General features: G+C 42.4%; 1 protein-coding gene across 2 annotated transcripts in view; it reads left to right on the top strand.

Annotated features, from left to right (window-relative positions):
* The first annotated feature begins 423 nt into the window (after positions 1 to 423).
* Positions 424 to 15,970, top strand: part of LOC119442301 (serine/threonine-protein kinase tousled-like 2) — a 144,200-nt gene continuing 128,653 nt past the window's right edge. The window contains exons 1-2 of one of the 2 annotated variants that reach the window (XM_049662037.1): positions 424 to 725; positions 12,958 to 13,041. The gene's annotated coding sequence lies outside the window, so the exon portion shown is untranslated. Of the gene's footprint in view, positions 726 to 1,255; positions 1,473 to 12,957; positions 13,042 to 15,970 lie in introns of those variants that run through there. The other variant, XM_049662038.1, reaches the window with a different exon arrangement.

The raw sequence follows: 15,970 nt of genomic DNA, 5'->3' as shown, positions 1-15,970 counted from the left end.
TATACTGCGTAAAAAAGATATGTAATTATGTCGACAGGCGCAACCTAACTTAAAGAACAAGCAACGCGACTCCGCAGTGTAGAACGTCAATGAGTGTGCGTCCCGTTTTAGCTCTGCGAAAACGGGACGTTTTTGCCACTAGTCGTTTCATTACTTCATCATTCTTTGTACAATGTGCGCTAGCTGTAAATCAGCTTTGTTAGTGCGCGTGTGTAGCACGTCTGACCACGCACTGTATTGCGCGGAAGAAATCTGCGCTAAAATTTGAATATTTAGACATATAAGCGAGACTATTCGCTTATCGAGAGCTTACGTAGACCCAAGGACGCCAGAGAAAACCTTGCAACGTATATTTTAATAGTTTGCGCGTTGACGACGCTTTCAATGAACTCATTAATGGTTTGTGACAGACGACATGTGACGTCATCAAATGTACACAAAGTTGAGTTCGTGAGCGTAGGCTTAATAGTTATGAATGCACGGACGATGCACATCTGAGAGACCTAGCACTGTCCTCATGATTTTTCTCGAAGTCGCCGAGTACTACGCAGAGAACGCCATGGAAAATGCGCTGTCTGACAGGTGCCGGTGCAGCGATGCAGTGCTTTCTTCGCTAATGTGAGTGATCTGCCTATCGCCATCTTGAGCTCTTCAAGCTTACCGTCAAACAAAATCGCCTTGTTTTCGGGACAACACAAAAACACCATCGCCGGCCGTACTTGCAGGTGAGCTCCTTGTCACATACCTTTCTGTTGGTGTTAGTTGGTTTTCCTGTTGTACTTACGAGATGTTGTAAAAATTGAATTGGCGGCATCGACAGGAGCAGCGGGCATACTTTAAATACCCAAAGCAACCGTGTTCTGCTTTTGTAACATCGCCATTAGGCCTAGGGAACCGTGATTTTACGCTCTTGAGGGCATTTATTAGTCGTCCAAAGATGTTCCGAAACTTCCATTAGAACCCTTTAATCGAGATCCACCTAGGCGGAGTGGATAGCGCGGGTGCAGCGCGCGTACTGCTACCCGTCGCATTCACCGAGAGGGAGGGGGTAGTAGTACTTCACAGTGTGCCGGAATCCTGAAGTCGCCGCGATGGATACTCGCGACATTTTTCCCGTCTCTGACCTCTGGAGGCAGCTAGTGCGGATTATTTTCGACGCCTGATCTGGCAGTATACGGCAATCCTGCGGGCAATTTCGCAGCGCGCGCACCGTGTCCGAAAACGTTTATCTCGTGTAGCGGATTGTGTTTGTGTGCGCCCGTATGTGGTGGCGACGGACATTTCCCGTCTACGTTTTAACTCTGGTAACTCCGATTGTGCGAGGCGGAGCGAGGAGAGGTCACAATAGCGGCCTCATAGGACCTTCTTGGAGAGCTCGTTATTGTGCGGGACGGTCGCCTCCGAAAAAAGCAAACTAACGAAGCTTCGAGCGATCTGAGAAGATTCCGTCAGGGGACCAGTCACCTTTGCCGGTATATTTTTTTTTTCTCCCATTTATTTGCCTTCCGCGGTCCTCGGAAATTTGTACGGGGCAGCACAAAACCGCCCTATTTGTCGAGCGACGTGTGGGTAGCCAATGCAACTCGTGCCTGCAAAAGCACACCTTTGTAAAGAAAGCTACGGAATCGCGATCGCTTAATCAATCTATGTCAGCGGCTGGTTGAAGGGCAGCAAAAAACGCAATTGGCAGAGGTTCGAGACTGCCACAGGTTGGACTTAAGCCTCAGGATTGGACGTAGCGTAAGCAATCTTACGCGCTGGCCTACGGTTTCATTTTGCTGCACCGGATTCTCTCACTACATTCGTTCACAGCCATTAAGCAAGCAAGTGGATTTTTCTAGAACTGCTTTGTGTGCGAGCGCGCGTGGTACGTCCAGTTTCTGCTCATATTCAACACTTGCGGCGTTTTATGCACCCAGCGATATGTCAAAGAAAAAAAACAAAAAAACAGGCGCAGTTTTGATAGTGCGATCCACTACATTAAGTGCAGTTTGGTGAGTTGTGTCTGGCAAATAAAGTGGGAGATACAGCCATGCGACGATTATCCTCATTATTGGTGTCCTCAACGATACTCGCTTCTATACCGCCCTCTGTGCACCTGCTGAAGTTATCGGTAAAATTAAGAATCAACTGCCTTCCACGTACAGCAACACGAACGGCGGTTTAGTCGCCTGCGCTGGCCGTGCGATCCTGTAAAGGGGATTGAAGAGCTGGCTGACCTTGCACAGGGTCAGCAGCATTTCCTCTCGTGGCGTGTTTTTTTTTTTTTTTTTTTTTTTTGGCATTTCCTTCTTAGCTATCTGTTTCTATTTCTTTCCCGAGCGGATATTTGGACCTCTTTGCGTGGCAAGGAATTGCACACATTTTCTGCTGCAGAAGCGAGCGGCGCATTTGTAGACGTAGTGTGGCTGCATTAAATATCTAATGCAGCAGCGCATGGCAGCACGTTGCTTTTGTAAAATTAGAGTTGATCTCTTGTTTGTGCCTAGTGCAGTGTATTGACTGCTTTAGGTACGTAAATTCGTGATGCACATCGGACCCATGTGGCACTGCATTCTAACTAAGCAAATCATTACCCAGTTCCAAACCTGAAACAACATCTGTGGCACTGCTTCTCTCGACCTTGTTTTACTTGTTCAGCATGCACATTTAATTGGCACAGTGATAATTTGTTTTCAGCTGTGTTTTTGCTATTCATCTCCTCTCCACAGGAAAGTATAGGAAACCTTCTAACCATTCTGCATTTCTAAGCTTGAATATGTAAATATCAGTCAGCTTTATTTGACCCCAGTCATGAATCTGAAGGTTATTTGTAAACTAGTTTTCAAGCCTTCTATGTGCTCATAATATTGAGGGGGAAAATTGTAGTTCCATCGAGTTCCACACAGCACAGAACTCTATTGTGGAGGGGGACATTTAAGTTCTTGCTGCTTAAGTTCATTTAGGGAGCAAACTTAACAATAATGGCTTCCATTTGCCACCATCATTTCTTATTTTTCAATATAGAAACTGACCTTTATTGGTTGTACTTTTTTTGTACTGGTATTACTCATGCTAAATGTATAATTGCAAGCTTCATCTATGGGCATTAACAATGCAAGCCTGTGTCAAAAGACAAAGTCCTGTTAGCATCCACTCTCCGGAGTAAATTATTCTTCATTCTGTATTATCGTAAAATGCATAAAAACTTGTTCAGCACTAAAATGAGGTATCATGTGCCTGATGTTCTTGCCCCATCAGCAGAGCTTTCTAGGAGTGCAGAGCAGATAAAAGGTTTTCTGTAGTACGATTGTGCATGTTATTGTTAGTGACCTAACATCAGTTTTGGATGGTTTATGGCATATCGCAATACCAGGATAGCATGAAAATTTTGGAAGTCTACACCATTTTCCTTTTTCTTGAGCAGTTGGATAGTTTAGCTGGTGAGATCAACACCATTTCTCCTTCATTTGTTACAGTGGTTGTGTTGACCTGCTTTCCTTGTTAAGTTGCCGTGTGCCTTATGTGACTTTTCTTGGAATTTCCAGCTTACATTAATTGCCTGTTGGCCTCCACAAACGAAAAAAAAACCACAGCTAATTTTCAGTACATATATTTGAGAATACATTCAATTAAGGTGCGGGGTTCAGGGTGCTCTACTGGGCACTTATGTATCTGCTAATCTGCTTGCACAGTCTCTGTGGAATTCTTTCTGGTCCCTAGTGATTGTGAAGGTTGAGGTGGAATGGTCCTTTCTCCTTGGTAGTATATAGGTTGTGGGCTTTCATCTTGATGCTGATCATTTACTTGGACTCCATGCCTTGCGCTTGATGAAAATGCTTCATAAAGCCGATTTAAGCCACTAAGGCCTGCATGTTTTTAAAAACACGGTGTCGTTTTTACTTCAGGTAATTACAGAAATAAGATTGATTATGACTTGTTGAAAATTTTGGTTTAATGCTGTTTTAATGTGCCATTTCGCTAAGAAGAGTTTTGCCAACATGGTCACATTGTTTTTTTGTCAATTATGTCAAGTCTTCATTGTATATGTGACCATATTGCAGCAGATGTGAGCATAACACGTGCTGCTGTGCACAACAATTTGTTGTTCTTTTGTCTTGTGAAATACATGCTTCTTAAAGGTCATTATTTGCTTCTTACATGCTTCTTAAAGGTCTTAAAGGACATTATTTTTTATTATTGACTAAAGAAAGCTTCAGAAGCAGTATTGGATATAAAGCTGTTAAATTGCATCGTTATTCCTACAGCCCCATCTCATATGCTCATGATTACAATGGTCTTGTCTTCACAATTACTGCTGTCTGCCTATCTTGTGATGTTACATGGTCGTCTCACATAAATAACATCTCAAATGATGCTAACCGCGCCGTTGCTTATTTACGTCGTAACTTGCATCACACCCCGTCCTCTGTAAAAATACTTGCTTACCAAATACTGGTATGACCGAAACTTGAGTACACCTGCACACTTTGGAACCCCCATCAGATTAACTTTTCAAACTTGTTAGAATCAGTCCAAGATCATGCTACGAAGGTGTCATTTATTCATAATACTCTTATCTGACTAGTGTCACAGCGCTGAAATCCCGAGCCAACTTTCCCAGTCTTGAATTCCGCCACAAAATTTTGAGGCTTTCCACTTTTCACAAATTTTATCACTAGTCTGTTAACCACTTTGAAGCAATGAACTTTGAAACTTTCAATCAATCAATCAATCAATCAATCAAATCTTTATTTCCAACGAGAGTTGGGGGTCGCTTAGGCAAAAAGTGGTAATAACACCACTTGAAAATGGCTAAGGACTCATGTACATGACAGCGGTACATGACTTTGAAACCATGCTGTCATCACTCTCCCTCACTGACTATCGCTTCGCATCAGTCACCAAAAAGGTGTTCATCCTTCACATGCCCACACATCTGCGCATATTCATTCATTTTTCGTCTAAACGGCAAAGGACTGGAACAAGTTACCAGCAGATGCTCTAAAAAAACACCGACCCTGATGAATTTAAAGCGGTTCTGGCAGACATTACTAAATAAATGTTATGCTTTGCGTGCTCTTTCCATGTTGTAACGTGCTACATTGAAATCTTTATATGTATACATCAAATGAACGTTCTTTTTCTTTCTTTTTTTACTGCACTAAATTTTACACACATCCGCGTTTATGTCTTTTATTGCTATATATGTTGTATTTACGACTTGTTTGTGTTTGTTATTCAGAGTTATTTTGCATTCTTGTAACTAGCATTTCTTTCCTGCTGTTTACTGTTTCTATGTGTGCTTGACTATTCCTCATGTAAAACCCTGGAACAAGGGTATTTTGAGGTGCATAAATAATGAACATAATGAAAAGTGTTACTGAAATGATTGAAGGTATGAACATTTTCAATAAATATTGATCCAAATTACTCGCTTCAACTCAGTCACACTGTACATACTGGGAAAGAGAGGGCACCTTCCTGACAGAGAGCATTTACTGTTGAGGTGCATCAGTAAGCTGAATAAGCCTAGACCAAGTTGAATTTGGCCCTTTGCATTAATCATCTTTGCTTATAGAGCATGCAATATATGATGTGCCTTTAACAGCTGCTGCTTGTTTCATTTCCTTAAATGCCCAAACATGCGGCATTGTAACTTATGAATGAATGATGCAGATTTCATTAAACCTTTACAATGGTGTTGTATGAAAAGAACAGTCGTGTGCCAGAAAGGAAATATAATCTAGTGACTAGACCTTTCTTTCGTCTGGTGCACAGAACTGGCATCATTTTGTCTCTTTGTTTGTTTCATGCTTTAGCAGCTCTTGGTCTGCTTTTTGAAATATTGTAATACAAAACACTCCGAAGTTTCAATTAAACCTTTCAAAAATTATTTCGTGATTCTCGTGGGAAGCAACCACTTTGTAATGAGACTTCTGTTTCTAAAGAAATTTGAAGTCATAGTATTGAAGTTGCTAAGCATTCTCACTCCGTGACCAATGTTTTGATAGTTTGTCATAGAAGGCAAAAGTGATCTGATAGATGGCTATGCAGTCATGCACTTCATTACAGTCAATGATAGCCTGAAGCCATATAGATTAATTATCAAGCCATCTCTTTGGTCTTCGTAGTGCACAACATTAAATAACTAAATTGCTAGAAAAATTATTGCTTTATTTACTCCATATTTTACTGTTGTGCAGTGTGGTCTACCGTTAAAGGAGACACGCTAGTTGCTAGTGCTGGCTGAACCTGTGTCAATGCACTGCACCACCAGCACTTCCAGCATCATCAGCCATGAGTCATCTGCTAAAAAGCGTGGCAATTGTACACTTGCAAATAGTAAAAATCCACATATGCTCTACACATGTGTTCCCTTTAACAGTGGACTGCACTGTATGTAGGCTTATATGGACATTCAACCACTCTGCTGCACCATGGAGTACGATGGTCCCAGGTTTGGAGTGAAACTTTGTGGTAGTATTTAAAAAAAGAAAAGACATTCAATACTATCAGAGTGCTTCGGCATCTCTCAGTAAAATATGTAAAAATGTCTGTCATCCCCTCTTCAGGATGTGCATTTGTCATATTTATTTTGACTGTAGTTCTGTAATGAATAGAAATGCTTGCTTTGTATACTCATTGGTGTTAATTTTTCAATGCGCAACATACTGCATGATTTTGTGTAAGGTTATGTGGACTACTTGTGTCAGCTCCATAATATAGTTACTTTTTTTTTTTACTTTGTTTAGGGTAAACGGGATTTGTCATGTGTGGCCAGGCCTGAACATTTAGCATAGTAAACAAGGCATTGCTGCTTCAGAAGCAATCTTATTTATGCTGAAACACTTTAAAAATGCCTCTGTTTCATTTGTGTAATTGCACTCATGAGGCATGCTGGTGGCTTGTGTTAACGTTTGAGCTACATTTCTGGCCTACTAGAGAAATTGCAGGGTGAATGATGCAGCTATTATGAGAGACTGAACATTATCAAGAACCTGGTGTTCTTGTGGCATGCTGTGGTTGATGCTCTTGTATAGTATGCGGATGTGTAGTATAGGATGTGTAGGATTACAAATTGGGGTACTGGTTTAGGAAGTCCACATGAACAGTGGGTCCACCAAAAATTTTGTGAAACTCCTGGGTGAACGTAGCCAAATAGGAAAGGTCAAGTTTGTAGCTCAAAAACTAAGTTTTAGCTTTGCCAGAGATGTAGAAGGGAACATCTTAGTGTTTTTGCGAATTGGCCCATTGATTGAAAGTGCTTATTAGTTATTGTTTCTGAGTCGGTCATCGATGTCATCCTCGCGTAGGGCCATGGAAACCCTGCAGTTTTGGCAGATGGTCTTGATGAAAGTAGAAGGCCATGCAGGGACAGTGGTGATGACCTGGTTGGCGGCTTGTCTTAAGACGAGTCAGGAAATAGTGGATGTGTGTGATAATCTTGTCACTGCTCCAGGTAGGAATGGGTAAAAGAGATTGGAAGGAAAAAGCACATACACCACTTGAAAGAGAGCTGTTCATGCTAGGAGGCCAAAGCAACAAAGAAGACTGCTTAAAAGATGATGATGGTGTCTACAGAGGATATAGATTAGGTTTGTGTGAAGCACTCACATCATTGGTTTGTCAAGTTACCTATTGCAGTGGCTTAGCGGGTATTATGTCCTGCTCTTGAGGACAAGGATGTAGGTTTGATTCCAGCCATGTTGGGTTCTTATGGAAGCAGAGTTAGAAAACTGTTGTGGTACTGTGCTTTCAGTGCTTGTAAGAGTTCATGAGTAGTTGAAGTTTGGCTAGAAGTTGAAGTTTGGTAGAGAAGTTGAAGTAGAGTAGTTGAAGTTTGGCACTGTGGCTTCTTTCAAGATCCCTGTGTTGCTCTGGGGCATTAGTCAATGGTCAAGTCGGTAATGTGTGTGCTCAAGACAGCATTTTTAGTGCCTGTTTAGGCAGTAAGTGCTCTCTGACCTCAGCGTGCATCATCTTGTGAGAAAATAGTTGAACTGCCTAGCCACATGTCTTTTACTGCGTCCCATAGACGTTCTCATGGTGTAAAACATCAAGAAATAATTTTTATATAGGCAAATGATTGCATTGCAGTTGATGACTGAGGCATTGAGGGACAGAAAGTGAAGCATAATAGTGACTAAACAGAAAATCGTTAGCTTAGCATCATGACTATTCACCCACTAGAGGGGTTGTTTTGTAAGGATTCTTTTGCTCCGATACTATTCATATCATTTATCATGAATTGCTGAGGCAATAGCTGTGGTGTGGCTTCGTGCAAGCCAATGGGTTTGTATTGCTCTACATATTAGTTATCCTAAACCATTCCTTTCTGTAATGCTTTCGGGTCTGAAACGTACTTAAGTAAATAAGTTGGAGGAAAGGGAGAAAATAAATGAAAATGAAAAGAATTGCAACTTATGGCCAAAGTTTCCAGAAGTCAGAAAGAAAGGGGGAAAATGATTTCTGTGGGTGCACAACTTTTGGAAAATCTTCTGTGGATAGCTGCACTCTAAAGTCACGTCACAGAACTTCAGTTAATGTTTCCAAGCATGGTGGAAGAATATGAGAGGTCTATGAACTAGCCTCCAAGCAAGAGAGAAGACTCACTAATGTTGCACGGGTCCCACCGTCTTAGCGTATGTGCATTAGGAGAGCGCGCCCAAGTATAAGTAATGAAATGTATTGAGAAGCTTGTTTTCATGCTTTTTTTTTCTTTTCAATTGCTGGTTATGCACTGCAGAAAAGCATTGAAGCAAATGTAGGCAGGTATATAAATGGGCATCGAAAAATGTGTAGGGTGTCTAGGCGGTAGTACATTAAATTACCCTCTCATGTAATAATGATGATCACGGAATGAAGATAGAAACACAAATTCATAGCAGCCAAACGTCTATGTTACACCCTTAGTCGCATTATAGTGCCAGGAAATGGAAGAAAGACGCATTTTTACACTATAAATGTAACACGCAGATGCCACACGTACCCAGGCATGACAAAGGGTACCGACGCATACCCTTGGTGTGATTTTGTGCTGCTGCAAGACAAAGCAAAGGGTGCTGTGTTCAGTTTTTTTATGCGGAGACTTCTTCTTTCTTTCTTTTTTTTATATATATATATAAGGATTGTAACAGCCAAATCCATGGCACTTTTACTTTTTGCGTTCAGTAGCGGCTCCTGCAGATACCTCAAAGGAGCTATTGATGTTCAGTATTAAATTATGCCCATTTATCTATCTATATAGGTTTGACCACCTGTATGCTGGGAACCCACATTCGCTGTTGTACGAGGCGATGACTCAAATGTCTTCTTTAGTTATGAATAATTAAATGCCTGTCAATCAACCAAGCTGTGAATTTTCTTCATTTTCTTTAGCTGCGTTCACGTCCAAATTTTTTAATCGTGCATGCTCAGTTTCTACAAGGGGAGCCTGTCATTACGAAGTTGTGCACATATAGCAATGAAATTATTTTCTTTAACATCCCAAAGAGTGTATTCATGATAACGGAAATAATATCAATAGTGTTCAAATTGAACTTGTGTGATTCGATGCGACGACCTAAAGCCACTATATCGCCTGATTATTTCGGTCGCAACGAGTCTACAGGTGCTTGAGTGTTTGAGCATGAGTGTTTGCATACGGACCCTGTGTGTGGACATTACAGAGGGAGCTGCAGGATATGTATAAGAAGAATATTTTATTGGTGCGGTAAAACACAGGAAAATACCTTTACGATTTGTAACAGTTTATTAGATTCTGCTGCACTGTCTATTCATAGCACATGACTTCGTGCTCGAAATGTTTTTGTCTGTCGGCTGAACGAATCGATCCTTCCTCTGGATTGCACACACTATTCAGGCAATTGCGGGCCCCGAACTTATCCCGCCATCTGCCGGCTGAGCACCAGAAACCATAGCGAGTTGCAGAGACCTTGTCGCTTTGGCGCCTTTGCGCAGTTCATACTCCTCTCGTATTCTTCCACCATGTGTCCAAGGTGTTGTTGCAAAATGAGACTGAATAGCTAAATATGCCATCTTCTCAAAGCCGTGGCCTGTTGTCAGGCATTGTGATGATTGTGCGCACACATTCACTTTTATTCAATTTCAAGGTTTGTACCTATACTGTGTTTTTGTGCAGCACCCTAATTTGCCTGACTACCTGTACACCAAATGAGCCTTGTGTAATCTCGCTACCTTAAAGTATCAGTGCAAGCTGTGCAGAATTCTCGTCATGGATTGTCACTGGGAGGTTACTATTTGGGTTGGCACAACCAATTACGAGTATGTTACTGTGGATCAGGCAGTTTTGTTGACTACCACCAACTTAATATAGGTCGGTGTGCTGCTGTAGCACCAGCAAGCATTTCAAGTTTATTACTTCATTCAAATCAAAGAAAGATTTACTAACATCAGTCCCAAACACGGAAGCACTGCACAATACTTCCTGGGCTGCTCTTGGCTCTATTTTCAGTTCTGTTAATTTAGAATATAAGCAACAAGACTTGGGGTGAGGTCATCTTCTGTTTTAATTAAAGCAATAACTAACCTTGGTATAGGCAGGAACCTTAGCTGTATTTTTGCTCCAGTACTGAAACTTTGTTTAAACTTTATTATTATTTTTATCCATTCCCCATTCTAATGCTTAGGGCCTTGAGGATATGTTACATAAGTGAGAGTTTACTATATTTAGATTAATTCTGTTTATTGATATTGTGGTGTATGAGATGGTTGTGTCTATGAAGATGTAGTCAAGAATTATATTGCTTATGTGCAAATCAAACGGACAAACCTATTCTGTTTCCTACAGCATTTGCTGCACTTCTAAATTTGAAAAACTTGAATGCCTGGTTGCTTGTCATTCTTTTTTTTTTTTTATGGCATTTGCTCATGTACGTATGCAAAATCTGAGCTAGAAAAATAACGGGATTCTCAAGTTTTTGCAAGAAGTAAAGTACAAGGGAACTGAACTATGTAAGTTTAGATGATTCTTAAGTAGCAATATACTTCTTAGTCATTAAGAAAGAGGGAAAAGAAAGTGAGATGACAGCTTGCTGCTGGTGGGAGCGAAACCCACAACCTCTGCAGCATGTGTCTTCTAACACCCACTCCTACTGTTGAATCTCCTATCTCGAGGGCTAAGTGAGTTTGTCACTGTACAAATGCAGCATGCTTCTTGCCATAGTTGCTCTTCAGCACACTAGGAACTGCAACTATCGAGCCGTAGTGTAGTGAAACTTGCTAGCTAACGCAATAGCTGTTTGTCCGTCCACTATGTTTGGTATTTATGAACAGTATAGTCCACTCTCAAAGGAACATCTAACTAGTAATTAAACCAACGTAATAACTTATCTTCATTGGAAAAAGTGCTTGATGTGATGCGTTGTGTAGACCCATATTAGTAGAAAATTATTGCCGATGTCTTTGTGTCAACACTGAGGTGTAATCAGTCCCGAAATAATAATGTAGTGTTCCGTTTAACAGTGGACACTGTAGGCTAGACCTGGGAGTTTTGTTAGAAAGCCTGATGGGTCATTATTTCTGTTAGAGTAACTCGGTGAGACTCTGTGATATTGTTGACATATTGCTGTTGATACACCTCTCCCAACTGGCTTATTTAATACTGCATGAATATTCACCTTATAAAAAACCAAAGGTGCACCATTGAGTTTGTCAGGAGCCCAGTTACGCCACTCTTTTCATGACGACTGCTGCCACGTACCATTTGTTTTTCTCTTGTGATCTATTGCATCTACTTAGTTGAAGCAGCCCTGGCTTGGGAGGTATGTGCCATTAGATTTAAAATAATAAAGAGAATAACCAGTTTATTGAACAGCTGCATTTATGTCCAACAGCGAAGGTGCATGTTTATAATTTTGCTTGTGTATCTCACCGAGCTCCTTTTTTCCTGCTCTCTCTTTTTTCTTTTTTTGTACGATCATGTGCCATGACACTACAGCGTGACATCATTTGACATTTCAGTCACAACGTGCTCATGGGAAGCACCGTTCAGGAGTACTTATACCTTTGTCAGACGGGAAAATTTAGTGCTACTTTGATAGAGTGCACTTTGCTTAACTGAGTGCCACTCTTGCGACTTGGTGTTACACAGCACAGTAATGTGACATTTGGAAGTGATGTCAGGGACGACTGGGTGCTACAAAAAGTACTTGAAAGGGGTATTTGTATTTGGAAAGGATTCATAATTGCTGCTTTTTTATTATCAAAAATGCATTTTAAGAAGCAGCTTGAACAGTAAGGTTCTAAGGGCAAAGATACGGTAGTAGCTAGTTTTCAACTTCAGCAACAAAAGTGCAAGATGGTTGTTTTTGTTGACTGAAATAAATGTGATTGGAATAAACTTGCTAAAACATACTGAATTCGTCATTCTCCTGCGGCTTTTGTTTACTCTTGCATTCAAGATTTCAGACTTTGAGCAAGCTGGGCAAAACCAGATTTCACCAAATGCACTCGCGCTCTGCAGTGTCACCACACACTCTAGTGCGACAACATCTGAGCGACATTCGCACTGAATGACAGTCACTCATATCGCCATTAAATTTAGTCTTTCTGATGGTTATTACACTCAGCTACATAAGGTTGTGGCTTTGGATGAGTTGCTTTTACTTGGACTTTCATTTTTCTACCCCCTTTTGGTTTTAAAGTTTTCCACCGTAATGTGCTAGCACTTATATTCCCTGTCCTGAAAACTAGCATCAACTGACTTTTTCTCAGTGTAGCCGTCCACTCTTTTCGTAGTGTGACCAAACCAAGTCAACCTTCTTTTGTGAATATTGACCACGGGGACCCTTGCCAATTCTCAAATTCAGTCGTTTCACCACATGCTCTTTTTCTTCTTTTTTATGATTAAAGACTATGCTACTATGGAATGCAACACATTCCTGACATTGCGTGCATATGGTGGGTATGGCATTGCCTAACAGTGCTATATATTGTTTCCCATGTGTCTGACAGCGTCCGGCCAACCATGCTGCCACATTGGAGAAGAGTGCTGCTCAGGCAAACGTGACACGGCGCAGCCACCATCTCTTTATAAAGGTAGGAGCGGCAGTTCCCCTTGCTTCTTTTCTTTTACAGGTGACACCTTGAAGTAAAAGTAGCCTGTACACTTCGGCATTAAAGGGACCCTGAAACGATTTTGACGATTTTGTACAAACGTAGTGAGTCGTTAGAGTAGGTCCTTCTGATCATTAATTGACGCATCTAAGCGCTCCACGTAAAGCGTGTAATTTATTATACGGTTTTAAAAATGTACATCGCTACCGATTGCAGCACGCCAAGCGGCTGAATTTTGTGCCCAGATGACGTGATTTGCCCAGAATACGTCACTGGGCCAGCTATCCGATTGGCTGCCCAGGGCCGCTATTTTGTAGCGATGCCTTTAAAGTAATAATTACTTTTCGCGCTTATCGCGCTATGTCAGTGGTCAGAGCGACGGTCCGCTCACGATATCAACGTTGATAACGCGAGCGGACCGTCGCTCTGACCACTGACAAAGCGCGATAAGCGTGAAAAGGCATTATGACATTAAAGGCATCGCTACAAAATACCGGCCCAGGGCGCGTCATCAATAATTTTTCCAACATTATGGTGAAAAAATGTTGTTCGTAATAGTTTAGATGTTAGTTAATTTGTTTCTATAAAGAGAAAGTAACAGAAAGAGAATGCACAAGGGCATCTATCACAACACAAAAAGCACTTCCGGCCCACAGCAAGTTGTCGTCTGCTTGTGTTACAACGTGCTCCGTGTTGACGAGAGCTGCGCGGTCAGTGTTGGTCTTGTTCTTTCTTTTCGCAAGCACCATGGTTCGCCCTTGCGTTGTGGGCTGCAAACGTAGCGATCAATGACATGTCAAGCTGCGACATTGTGTCCCGCTGCAAGGCAGCAGACGAGCGGAGTGGCTGCAGCGCATCAGACTGATGGTATCCAAACGGCGCCAGCATCTACGCTTTTGCGGCCGTCACTTCACGTCGAAGGATTGCCACAATATAATTTAGCGTGTCCGGTATTCAGGTGAACGCAAGCGCAAGTGTACTGACCGTTTTACCACGTTTTACGTGAACGGAGGGGCAAACGTGAACTGCTTGCACGGTGCAGCCACCTGGCGGCACAAAGCTAAACCAAACACACAACTAATATAGCAGTAACCAAGTTTTTCTACTTTGCTGCTGGCTCAATTTTTTGGCAAGAGCGTAATCTTGAACACGTTGTCTTTTTATGTTTCAAATGTTTTACACTTGGTTACAGGAATATTAGATCTGTATTTGGCTGTTTAAAGGGACACTAAAGAGAAACCGGAAGTTGAGCTTTAATGGTAGATTATCCTATCACAATCACAGTCATACCATTCTTACGGCGAACAGATGTTTAATAAGCGAGAAAATAGCGAAAAGCTGAAGGATAGGTGCTGACGCTCCTTCGAATTTCCCGCACTACACGTTCGTGACGTCGGAGATTACAAACGCAGGCCGGTCGCGATTGGTCGAGAGCGATTTATCGCTGTTAATAAAACGCAAAATGAAATACACCTTAAACGTACATAAACAGCATTTTCCAACTTCTTAAACCGTTTCAAGCTAGGAAGTACTAGTTTAGCGCAAAATTAAATTTAAAAAAGTGGCATGGCGATACATCCGGTCGTGATAGTTTCGTTTTTGGTCCATGCATCATAGCGCGCTCCTGTTCCGCTCTAGTGTTTGGTTGCGTGTTGCGTGGCTCGAAAAACGTTGACTTCGCGGGAAACAGCCAGAAAATGCCTCGTGTGTGTAGTGCTGAGGGCTGTATAAATGGCCCAAGGCGCTTGCTCAGGGGCAGCGGCAGTGTTGACCCGATTGTGTCCTTTCATGTGGTGCCGCACGATGAGCCCCGGCTCCCCGGCGTTCGCAATGGCTCAGTGCTCTGCCGATGATAAAATGGCAAAAGAGCCAGAGAAACCGATAGTCTGCGTGCGCTCTCCGCATTTCTCGCCCTCGGATTATGTATATTATCCTGCCATCGGAAAGTATCTTGGCGTGCCCCAGAGGCCAGTTCTTTCTCGAGCAGCTGTTCCCTCAATGCGGCCTTCAACCCCCCCCCCCATTGGTGCCCCTGCAGCAGCAAACTGGCGGCTCGGTGAGTGCTCAATGCCATTAAATAAAGCCACGAAATAACCATTCCGAGTACGTGCGCAACTTTCTACGCTTGTTCAGTCGGGAACATCGTCGCCTGGCGGACCGGACACACGCCTTCAGTCGATGAAAACGAAGCTCTGCTTTCCGCCGGCGTGGCCGGCGGCTCACCGCCATCCCACGCGGAAACACCTAGCGCCCCAGCACGGAGGATCATTTCGCGCTCCGTTTTACTGAATATCGCTGAAATACAGTTCTGCTTCCCTGGCGAGCTCTTCGTTGCAAGGTTCAGCGGCAGCAACGGTATCCATCGCGGCGAACGCAAACGCAGCGGCCATGCAGCCATGATGCAGCCAGCGCCTCGGCCGTATACGCAAGCGGTGACGTATCATGGCGCATTCTGATTCGCTGAGAGCAATGAAATCTGTGACGACACTGCTTCAGCGCCAAATCTGGGGGTGAGAGAAATTGAAGAAGAGATATTTGGGTCTTTCTTTACGAATTTCTCCGTTAATAACTCATATTTTTGCACCCAACAAAAACTACATGCATTCCTGAAGGTCCCTCTTTTATTGCAGCTGAACTTCCTGTTTCTCTTTAGTGTCCCTTTAAAGGGACACTAAAGAGAAACAGGAAGTTCAGCTGGAATAAAAGAGGGACCTTCAGGAATGCATGCCGTTTTTGTTGGGTGCAAAAATATGAGTTATTAGCGGAGAAATTCGTAAACAAAGACCAAATATCTCTTCCTCAATTTCTCTCACCCTAGATTTGGCGCTGAAGCAGTGTCGTCACAGATTGCATTGCTCTCAGCGAATCAGAATGCGCCATGATACGTCACCGCTTGCGTAAACGGCCGAGG

The sequence above is a fragment of the Dermacentor silvarum genome, chromosome 2 (genome assembly GCF_013339745.2).
Source record: "Dermacentor silvarum isolate Dsil-2018 chromosome 2, BIME_Dsil_1.4, whole genome shotgun sequence".
NCBI classification, from domain to species: Eukaryota; Metazoa; Arthropoda; class Arachnida; order Ixodida; family Ixodidae; genus Dermacentor; species Dermacentor silvarum.
This window is presented reverse-complemented; position numbering and strand designations above follow the sequence as displayed.